At 38.6% G+C, this 10,022-nt stretch overlaps 3 long non-coding RNA genes across 4 annotated transcripts; 1 reads left to right on the top strand and 2 right to left on the bottom strand.

The window, feature by feature from the left end:
• Positions 1–1,742: 1,742 nt before the first annotated feature.
• On the bottom strand, positions 1,743–6,076 carry LOC141545853 (uncharacterized). Of its 2 annotated transcripts, none has more exons than XR_012483155.1 (3): positions 6,051–6,076; positions 2,999–3,106; positions 1,743–2,286 (listed from the first exon to the last, which is right to left on the bottom strand). It is a non-coding gene; the product is annotated as an uncharacterized LOC141545853 (long non-coding RNA). The 2 variants fall into 2 exon arrangements; XR_012483154.1 differs by having other exon boundaries at positions 1,743–2,313; positions 6,051–6,073.
• Positions 6,077–6,149: 73 nt separating this feature from the next.
• LOC141545852 (uncharacterized) lies at positions 6,150–10,022 on the top strand. Its single transcript, XR_012483153.1, has 4 exons — positions 6,150–6,679; positions 6,883–7,006; positions 8,286–8,446; positions 9,705–10,022. It is a non-coding gene; the product is annotated as an uncharacterized LOC141545852 (long non-coding RNA).
• LOC141545854 (uncharacterized) lies at positions 7,609–9,229 on the bottom strand. The gene is made up of 2 exons (XR_012483156.1): positions 9,122–9,229; positions 7,609–8,436 (listed from the first exon to the last, which is right to left on the bottom strand). It is a non-coding gene; the product is annotated as an uncharacterized LOC141545854 (long non-coding RNA).

Genomic DNA, 10,022 nt, shown 5'->3' on the forward strand with positions numbered 1-10,022 from the left:
GATGTTCTCTCCCCAACAACCCAGTTGGATCCTGACAGCCAAGGGAGTAGTATGTGAATAGAAGAATAGATGAGTGGACAAATAGACTAATAGACTAGATACATAGATAAGTGCTGATAGATAGATGGGATAGATAGGGTAAACAAATAGATTCAATAGATACACTTGATGCATGGTTAAATAGATAATGATGGGTAGATAAGTGAAAAGATAGATTTATAGTAGAAAAGTTTATAGCTATCAAAGATATTTATAGGAAAAAAAAGTGATTTATAGTTAGAAAAGAGATTTATATGAAAAAAGCGATACATAGGTAGAAAAGAGATATATATATAGTTAAAAAAGTGATTTAGGAGAAGAAACGAGATTTATAGGTAGAAAAGAGATTTATAGGCAGAAGAGAATGAATAGCTGCCTTAAATTATACATAGATAATGAAGGAGTCAATGGAGGGTTAGGTAAATCAGTAAATAAATTACTGGAGAGAGAGATCCATTTGGGCCCTCATCAGCATGATACCAAGGGCTGCTATCATAGATTGAGACTGCCTTCACGTCAGTATTAAACTATTATATTTTATTCTTCAATATTATAGAAGCTAAAATGGTTGCTTTCTATCTGGCTTGGGAAATTGTTGACTTCTCTTTCTTCCCCTCTTCCCCCACGCCCCCCCAAAATTGCATTTTGTGGATGGTTATTCTAGTAGATCAATTGGACACATATCTTTCACTTATGCTGTAACATTTTACCTTTTCAGGCATCCTATAAGCCACTGCTGAAGCAGAGGAGATACTGAACCAGTTGTGACCAGATGCTGGCGATATTGAACGCATCTTAAGCCTCGGGATCGACTTAAAACGGGATTTAACCTGTTCATGAAGGTAAAGCATCTACATAGAGATAATGTACCTGCAGCTTCCCTCCTGCAGTCAGTGTTAATAGGAGATCAAGGTAGGGCCTGGTTGCTGACTAGCCCTATATATAAACTAGAAGTACAAATAATCTGGGAAATAGAGAGCCTACACTTAAAAGCAAACAAACAAACAAAAGCAAATTCTTTTAGTTCGGAAACTATTTTCTTTTTCCTCATCCTATGGCTGGTTCCCAGAAAAAAAATGACTTGCTCATATTAGAGGTTTCATAAATGCTTGTTAAATTCAATTACATATAGATGAAGACTTTTTCTAAAATTATAGGCAGCTGGCTGGTTCAGTGGATAACACTGTTGGACCTCCCTTGAATCAGCAACTGATTTCAAACACCAGCTGTAGGACTCTGGGCAAGTCACTTAATCTGTGTTTGCCTCAATTTCCTCCTCTGTAAATTGGGAATGATACAATCATGTTTGCTCCACAGAGGATAAGCCTCTGAGAACTATTTGTTTTCAAGTAGAGTCACAGCATCGTGGATTTTGAGCTGGCAGCAATATTTCAGGGTTTCTACTTTCATATTTTACAAAGAAAGTCACTGAGACACAAGGAGGTTTAGTATAGTTAATATATTGTTCAAGCGCATACAAGTTGTAAGTGGCAGAGACAAGATTCAAACAGATCCTGTTAATACTATCGTGTTACCTCTAAGTGTTCATTATATATGGGTGTATGGGTGTCCATATATGTGTGTGTATATTTCCATTCTCCAATCTTCTAACCTATAACTAAACATATTTACTCTTAAAAAAAAAAAAGTGGTGGGATGGGGTAGGGGAAAGACACTGTAATAAAGTAACATTAAACAAGTGGTATTTTGCTCTGCTGTTTATTTCTTACTTTCATGACTTTATATTATCACTTTAAACTCCCTGAGCCTCAGTTTTCTCACATGTTAAATGAGATAGTTGAGCTCCATGACCACTAGGAAACTACATTTCCAGTTCTAAAATTGTGATTCCACAGTGAAAATCTAGCAACATTGTGTCCTAATGTAAGATCTGTATTTGATCATTAATGAGTCATATATTTTCTCTTGGATTTTATATAGTTCATTTGTAGCAACATTAACCTGGCATTCCCTTCTGAGGGCTGACCCCATCCTTGTTGTGGTGACTGTTAGAGGTGGGCCGCCCTCATCCCGGTGACCATCCACTCCAGATCCTCTTTGTGGTTGGTGGGGTGACAATATCAGAAGCCAAAATGTTGAAAGATCTCGTTTCTTCCCTGAAGCCTGGAACACAGGTACCGAACCCGAAATAACAGGACATGCATCTCCCTGGCCCAAGGATGGGAGAGTCTGGCTGTTCCCACAAGACTTGGTCTGAGCCTTAGGGGTAGCATTTGAGGAGATGATCTATAGAATTCGGGAGATGGTGAAGCACTGTGTAAAGGTCAGATAATTCTCTTACTACTACTATTATTACTTGTACTCTTACGCCTATTATTATTACTACTATTTCTACTATTACTCCTCTTCCTACTCCTATTAGTATTACTCCTACGATTACTACTATTACTCTTCCACCCACTACTACAATTACTGCCACTCTTATTATTGTTATTATTCCTTCTAGATCTCTTCCTCCTGCTACTAGTACTATCATTGCTCCTATTCCTATTAATACTCCTTTTACTACCACTACTACTATTATTTCTACTACCACTTTTACTATTTCTATTACTATTACTCCTACTGCTACTGCTACTCCTACTCCTACTAGTGTCACTCCTATTCCTATCATTATTACTGTTGCTATTACTACTTCTTCTACTACTATTATTCCTACTCCTATTATTATTAGTACTACTACCATTACTATTACTTTTATCATTACTACTCTTTTTACTACTTCTATCACTACTTTTATTCCTCTTCCTATTACTGTTACTACTCATACTACTCCTACTTCTTCTACGCCTCCACCTCCTACTACTGCCACTACTCCTTTGTCCGGAAGTCCATATGTTTTCTAAATAAAGAGGTTTCCTAAAAAATATTGTTAAAAGAAGACTTGCGCATAAAGCCTGAGCACAATCCTCATCAGATGAGCAGTTGACTTGCTTACCTTGGCCATGGAGACCTCATTGTGTGATGCTCATTGTGACATGCCGGAGAACACCCAAAGTTTTCTGACTTCAAGGTGATGTTCTCTTCCCAACAACCCAGTTGCATCCTGACAGCAAAGGGAGTAGTATGTGAATAGAAGAATGCATGAGTGGACTAATAGACTGATAGACTAGATACATAGATTCCTGGTGATGGATGAATGGGATAGAGAAGATAAACAAATAGATTGAATAGATACACTTAATGCATAGTTAAAAAGATAATGATGGATAGATAAGTGAAAAGATAGATTTATAGTAGAAAAGTTTATAGGTAGAAAAGTGATTTATAGGAAGAAAAGTGATTTATAGGTAGCAAACAGCTCTATAGGAAGAAAAGCCATTTATAGGTAGAAAAGAGATATTTAGATTAAAAAAAGGGATTTAGAAGTAGAAAAGAGATTTATAGGCAGAAGAGAATGAATAGCTGGATTAAAATATACATACAACCCCCCCCAAAATATTGCAGTTCGTGGATGGTTTTTCCAGTATATCAAATGGACACATATCTTTCACTTATGCTTTCACATTTTTTCTTTTCAGGCAACCTATAAGCCAATACTGAAGCAAAGGAGATACTGAAGCCAGAGTGACCAGATTCTGGCGATATTGAAAACATGTCTTTGGAAATCTACTTGAAACGGGATTTAGATTGTTGTTGGGGAGTTTTGATCTATACTTTGGAGTTTATTGCACTGGTGGGGGGAAGGGGAGAGAGGATGTTTCTGAGTTTGATTGTTGGGGAGTTTTGATATCTATACTTTGGAGTTTATTGTACTGGTGGGGGGAAGGGGAGAGATGATGTTTCTGAGTTTGATGTGTTTTTAAAAATAAAAAATGTTTTTTTTTCTGTTTCCAAAAGTTTCAAGTTGTCATTCTTTCAGCTCCCACATGATTAGTGATATTTCCCAGTTTCTTCTTTACTATCTGATGATTATATTTGCCAGCTGGTTAATCCTAAAGAAATACTTGTTGGCAAACTTATTGGGTAAACAACATTTTTCCCTTATTTGCAGCTAGCCCATACTGCTGATGGGTAAAGCTGGCTATCCTATCTGGGTTTGGGAATAAGAGAGGGAGGCAGATTTGTTCTTCTTTGAGATTGTGAAAAAACTGTAAGCAGGCCCTTTGCCATCAGAGGCTGGGGACCGTCTGAAAATCTGGGAGCAAAGAGGTAGTGGGGGTTAACAAGCAGCAGGGCTGTTGTGTTCTAGCCAGAGAAGTTCCAGAGAAGCTCGGAACTGGCCCTGCTGAAGTCTTTTGGATCTTCCTGGAGGAGCAGAGCAGCCATTCTACACCAGAAGGGCAATTCAGAATGACAAGGGACTGGCTTAGAGATTTGCATCCAGGTGCTTCCCCTCAGCTCTAGGGGAAGGCTGAGCCAGAAAATAATTGGTGTCCCCACAGGCTTGTGCTAGAGCCCCCCATTCCCCCTTTGAAGTTTCTTCTGCCTGACTTGTGCTCATTATAATCTATATGACTGAAATGTCAAACTTCGGTTTCTGAAAATCTAACCTTTCTTCAGAAGCTGGGAACCTAAATCCCCTGGATGAAGAAGGGGGATAGTAAGAGTGCTAGAAAAGCAAATGGGTGCTCTGGAGACGGCAAGATTGGAGATGGGAAAACCCCGTCTGATTTGATTCCATAGATAGTGGCAAAGGTCAGGTTAGCCACAAAAGATGTTTGCACTGATTGATAAAGCTGGAACAATACCTCTTGGGAATTGATGTACAGGCTCTGGCAAGAAAATGAAACCAAACTAACTCCCAAGCAGGATGCAGCCTTAATTGGCTGAAGGGCCCCAGAAGACCCTGGACAAGCCAGTCAAGCCGGCTTCCAGAGCTAGTCCTTAGCTTGGCCTTGGGAATCCTCCCAGGGGGTGGAAGAGGAGGAGGTCTGGATTGCTCTCTGACAGCACCTTCTCATCCTCCATCTTGGGCTTTCCACTTCTGGGCTTGGGCTTGGAGGGTCTCATCTACAGAAAACCACCTTCTTGAGGGCAAGAACTGTTGGAGTTTTTCCTTGGTAGCTCTGCCATTTTTCCACTTCGAATCACTTCCGATTTACCAATATTTATTAAGGAAACAAGCATTTATTAAACTCCTATGTACCAAGCACTGTGCTAAGCACTTTACACATATTCTCTCCTGAACATCACTGGGAGGTAGGTGCTAATATCCACTCTCTCAGTTAAAGAAACTGAGGCAACAGGTCAGCAAAATAGAGGCGAGATTGAAACAGATCTTGTCTTGTACAGACAACCCTGGCCTAATTAACAAGGGGATTCTAGATCTGCAGCGTTCAATGGGGTGTTTTCCAAATTCTACATGATGAAAGGTACCGGATGAAGCGGTCTGGGGTCTTAACCGTGGCCCTAGCTCCTTCTGCTTTGCAGCCAAACCCTAGGCTCCATCCCAAGAGCAATATGTGGGCTTGGCTCCCTTTCCCGCTGGTGCTTCTACTCATGTCCCCAGTTTCTGGTCCCTGTGTCCTTTGTGACCATATCATTCATCTGGTAGCCCACCTCATCCATCTTCCTTAGACTACTCAATCAGCAAAGCTCAATTAAACAAGGAGCAAACATATATTACATACTTACTAGGGGTCGTATATTTCACTAGACCCTGGAGACATAAAGGTAAAAACAAAATGGTCTTGCCCGCAAAGTTTATATTCTATTGGGGAAAATGATGTCAACAAAAAGAACTAGGAAGACAATCTATGCATAAGCAAGATAATTGTATAAATATTTTTACATACATTGGATTAAGCATATATTTTCATATATTTAACATGTGAATCCCCTGTCATCTTCCCTGTCATCTAGGGGAAGAGGTGGAAGGAAGGAGGGGAAAAGTTGGAAGAGAAGGTTTTGCAAGGGTCAGTGTTAAAAACTTACCCCTTCATATGTTTTGTAAATAAAAAGCTTTCCTCAAACAATTTTTAAAAAGAAAAAAAACCGACATACCAGGTGAGCACTACCCTCATCTGATGAGCATTTGCTTTGCTTACCTTCTCCATGGAGACCTCATTGTGTCATGCCCATTGTGACACGCCTGAGAACACCCAAGGTTTTCTGACTTAAAGGGGATGTTCTCTCCCCAACAACCCAGTTGGATCCTGACAGCCAAGGGAGTAGTATGTGAATAGAAGAATAGATGAGTGGACAAATAGACTAATAGACTAGATACATAGATAAGTGCTGATAGATAGATGGGATAGATAGGGTAAACAAATAGATTCAATAGATACACTTGATGCATAGTTAAATAGATAATGATGGGTAGATAAGTGAAAAGATAGATTTATAGTAGAAAAGTTTATAGGTAGAAAAGATATTTATAGGAAAAAAAAGTGATTTATAGTTAGAAAAGAGATTTATATGAAAAAAGCGATACATAGGTAGAAAAGAGATATATATAGTTAAAAAAGTGATTTAGGAGAAGAAACGAGATTTATAGGTAGAAAAGAGATGTATAGGCAGAAGAGAATGAATAGCTGCCTTAAATTATACATAGATAATGAAGGAGTCAATGGAGGGTTAGGTAAATCAGTAAATAAATTACTGGAGAGAGAGATCCATTTGGGCCCTCATCAGCATGATACCAAGGGCTGCTGTCATAGATTGAGACTGCCTTCACGTCAGTATTAAACTATTATATTTTATTCTTCAATATTATAGAAGCTAAAATGGTTGCTTTCTATCTGGCTTGGGAAATTGTTGACTTCTCTTTCTTCCCCTCTTCCCCCACGCCCCCCCAAAATTGCATTTTGTGGATGGTTATTCTAGTAGATCAATTGGACACATATCTTTCACTTATGCTGTAACATTTTACCTTTTCAGGCATCCTATAAGCCACTGCTGAAGCAGAGGAGATACTGAACCAGTTGTGACCAGATGCTGGCGATATTGAACGCATCTTAAGCCTCGGGATCGACTTAAAACGGGATTTAACCTGTTCATGAAGGTAAAGCATCTACATAGAGATAATGTACCTGCAGCTTCCCTCCTGCAGTCAGTGTTAATAGGAGATCAAGGTAGGGCCTGGTTGCTGACTAGCCCTATATGTAAACTAGAAGTACAAATAATCTGGGAAATAAAGAGCCTACACTTAAAAGCAAACAAACAAACAAAAGCAAATTCTTTTAGTTCGGAAACTATTTTCTTTTTCCTCATCCTATGGCTGGTTCCCAGAAAAAAGATGACTTGCTCATATTAGAGGTTTCATAAATGCTTGTTAAATTCAATTACATATAGATGAAGACTTTTTCTAAAATTATAGGCAGCTGGCTGGTTCAGTGGATAACACTGTTGGACCTCCCTTGAATCAGCAACTGATTTCAAACACCAGCTGTAGGACTCTGGGCAAGTCACTTAATCTGTGTTTGCCTCAATTTCCTCCTCTGTAAATTGGGAATGATACAATCATGTTTGCTCCACAGAGGATAAGCCTCTGAGAACTATTTGTTTTCAAGTAGAGTCACAGCATCGTGGATTTTGAGCTGGCAGCAATATTTCAGGGTTTCTACTTCCATATTTTACAAAGAAAGTCACTGAGACACAAGGAGGTTTAGTATAGTTAATATATTGTTCAAGCGCATACAAGTTGTAAGTGGCAGAGACAAGATTCAAACAGATCCTGTTAATACTATCGTGTTACCTCTAAGTGTTCATTATATATGGGTGTATGGGTGTCCATATATGTGTGTGTATATTTCCATACTCCAATCTTCTAACCTATAACTAAACATATTTACTCTTAAAAAAAAAAGTGGTGGGATGGGGTAGGGGAAAGACACTGTAATAAAGTAACATTAAACAAGTGGTATTTTGCTCTGCTGTTTATTTCTTACTTTCATGACTTTATATTATCACTTTAAACTCCCTGAGCCTCAGTTTCCTCACATGTTAAATGAGATAGTTGACCTCCATGACCACTAGGAAACTACATTTCCAGTTCTAAAATTGTGATTCCACAGTGAAAATCTAGCAACATTGTGTCCTAATGTAAGATCTGTATTTGATCATTAATGAGTCATATATTTTCTCTTGGATTTTATATAGTTCATTTGTAGCAACATTAACCTGGCATTCCCTTCTGAGGGCTGACCCCATCCTTGTTGTGGTGACTGTTAGAGGTGGGCCGCCCTCATCCCGGTGACCATCCACTCCAGATCCTCTTTGTGGTTGGTGGGGTGACAATATCAGAAGCCAAAATGTTGAAAGATCTCGTTTCTTCCCTGAAGCCTGGAACACAGGTACCGAACCCGAAATAACAGGACATGCATCTCCCTGGCCCAAGGATGGGAGAGTCTGGCTGTTCCCACAAGACTTGGTCTGAGCCTTAGGGGTAGCATTTGAGGAGATGATCTATAGAATTCGGGAGATGGTGAAGCACTGTGTAAAGGTCAGATAATTCTCTTACTACTACCATTATTACTTGTACTCTTACCCCTATTATTATTACTACTATTTCTACTATTACTCCTCTTCCTACTCCTATTAGTATTACTCCTACGATTACTACTATTACTCTTCCACCCACTACTACAATTACTGCCACTCTTATTATTGTTATTATTCCTTCTAGATCTCTTCCTCCTGCTACTAGTACTATCATTGCTCCTATTCCTATTAATACTCCTTTTACTACCACTACTACTATTATTTCTACTACCACTTTTACTATTTCTATTACTATTACTCCTACTGCTACTGCTACTCCTACTCCTACTAGTGTCACTCCTATTCCTATCATTATTACTGTTGCTATTACTACTTCTTCTACTACTATTATTCCTACTCCTATTATTATTAGTACTACTACCATTACTATTACTTTTATCATTACTACTCTTTTTACTACTTCTATCACTACTTTTATTCCTCTTCCTATTACTGTTACTACTCATACTACTCCTACTTCTTCTACGCCTCCACCTCCTACTACTGCCACTACTCCTTTGTCCGGAAGTCCATATGTTTTCTAAATAAAGAGGTTTCCTAAAAAATATTGTTAAAAGAAGACTTGCGCATAAAGCCTGAGCACAATCCTCATCAGATGAGCAGTTGACTTGCTTACCTTGGCCATGGAGACCTCATTGTGTGATGCTCATTGTGACATGCCGGAGAACACCCAAAGTTTTCTGACTTCAAGGTGATGTTCTCTTCCCAACAACCCAGTTGCATCCTGACAGCAAAGGGAGTAGTATGTGAATAGAAGAATGCATGAGTGGACTAATAGACTGATAGACTAGATACATAGATTCCTGGTGATGGATGAATGGGATAGAGAAGATAAACAAATAGATTGAATAGATACACTTAATGCATAGTTAAAAAGATAATGATGGATAGATAAGTGAAAAGATAGATTTATAGTAGAAAAGTTTATAGGTAGAAAAGTGATTTATAGGAAGAAAAGTGATTTATAGGTAGCAAACAGCTCTATAGGAAGAAAAGCCATTTATAGGTAGAAAAGAGATATTTAGATTAAAAAAAGGGATTTAGAAGTAGAAAAGAGATTTATAGGCAGAAGAGAATGAATAGCTGGATTAAAATATACATACAACCCCCCCCAAAATATTGCAGTTCGTGGATGGTTTTTCCAGTATATCAAATGGACACATATCTTTCACTTATGCTTTCACATTTTTTCTTTTCAGGCAACCTATAAGCCAATACTGAAGCAAAGGAGATACTGAAGCCAGAGTGACCAGATTCTGGCGATATTGAAAACATGTCTTTGGAAATCTACTTGAAACGGGATTTAGATTGTTGTTGGGGAGTTTTGATCTATACTTTGGAGTTTATTGCACTGGTGGGGGGAAGGGGAGAGAGGATGTTTCTGAGTTTGATTGTTGGGGAGTTTTGATATCTATACTTTGGAGTTTATTGTACTGGTGGGGGGAAGGGGAGAGATGATGTTTCTGAGTTTGATGTGTTTTTAAAAATAAAAAATGTTTTTTTTTCTGTTTCCAAAA

The sequence above is a fragment of the Sminthopsis crassicaudata genome, chromosome 6, assembly GCF_048593235.1.
Source record: "Sminthopsis crassicaudata isolate SCR6 chromosome 6, ASM4859323v1, whole genome shotgun sequence".
Classification (NCBI taxonomy): domain Eukaryota; kingdom Metazoa; phylum Chordata; class Mammalia; order Dasyuromorphia; family Dasyuridae; genus Sminthopsis; species Sminthopsis crassicaudata.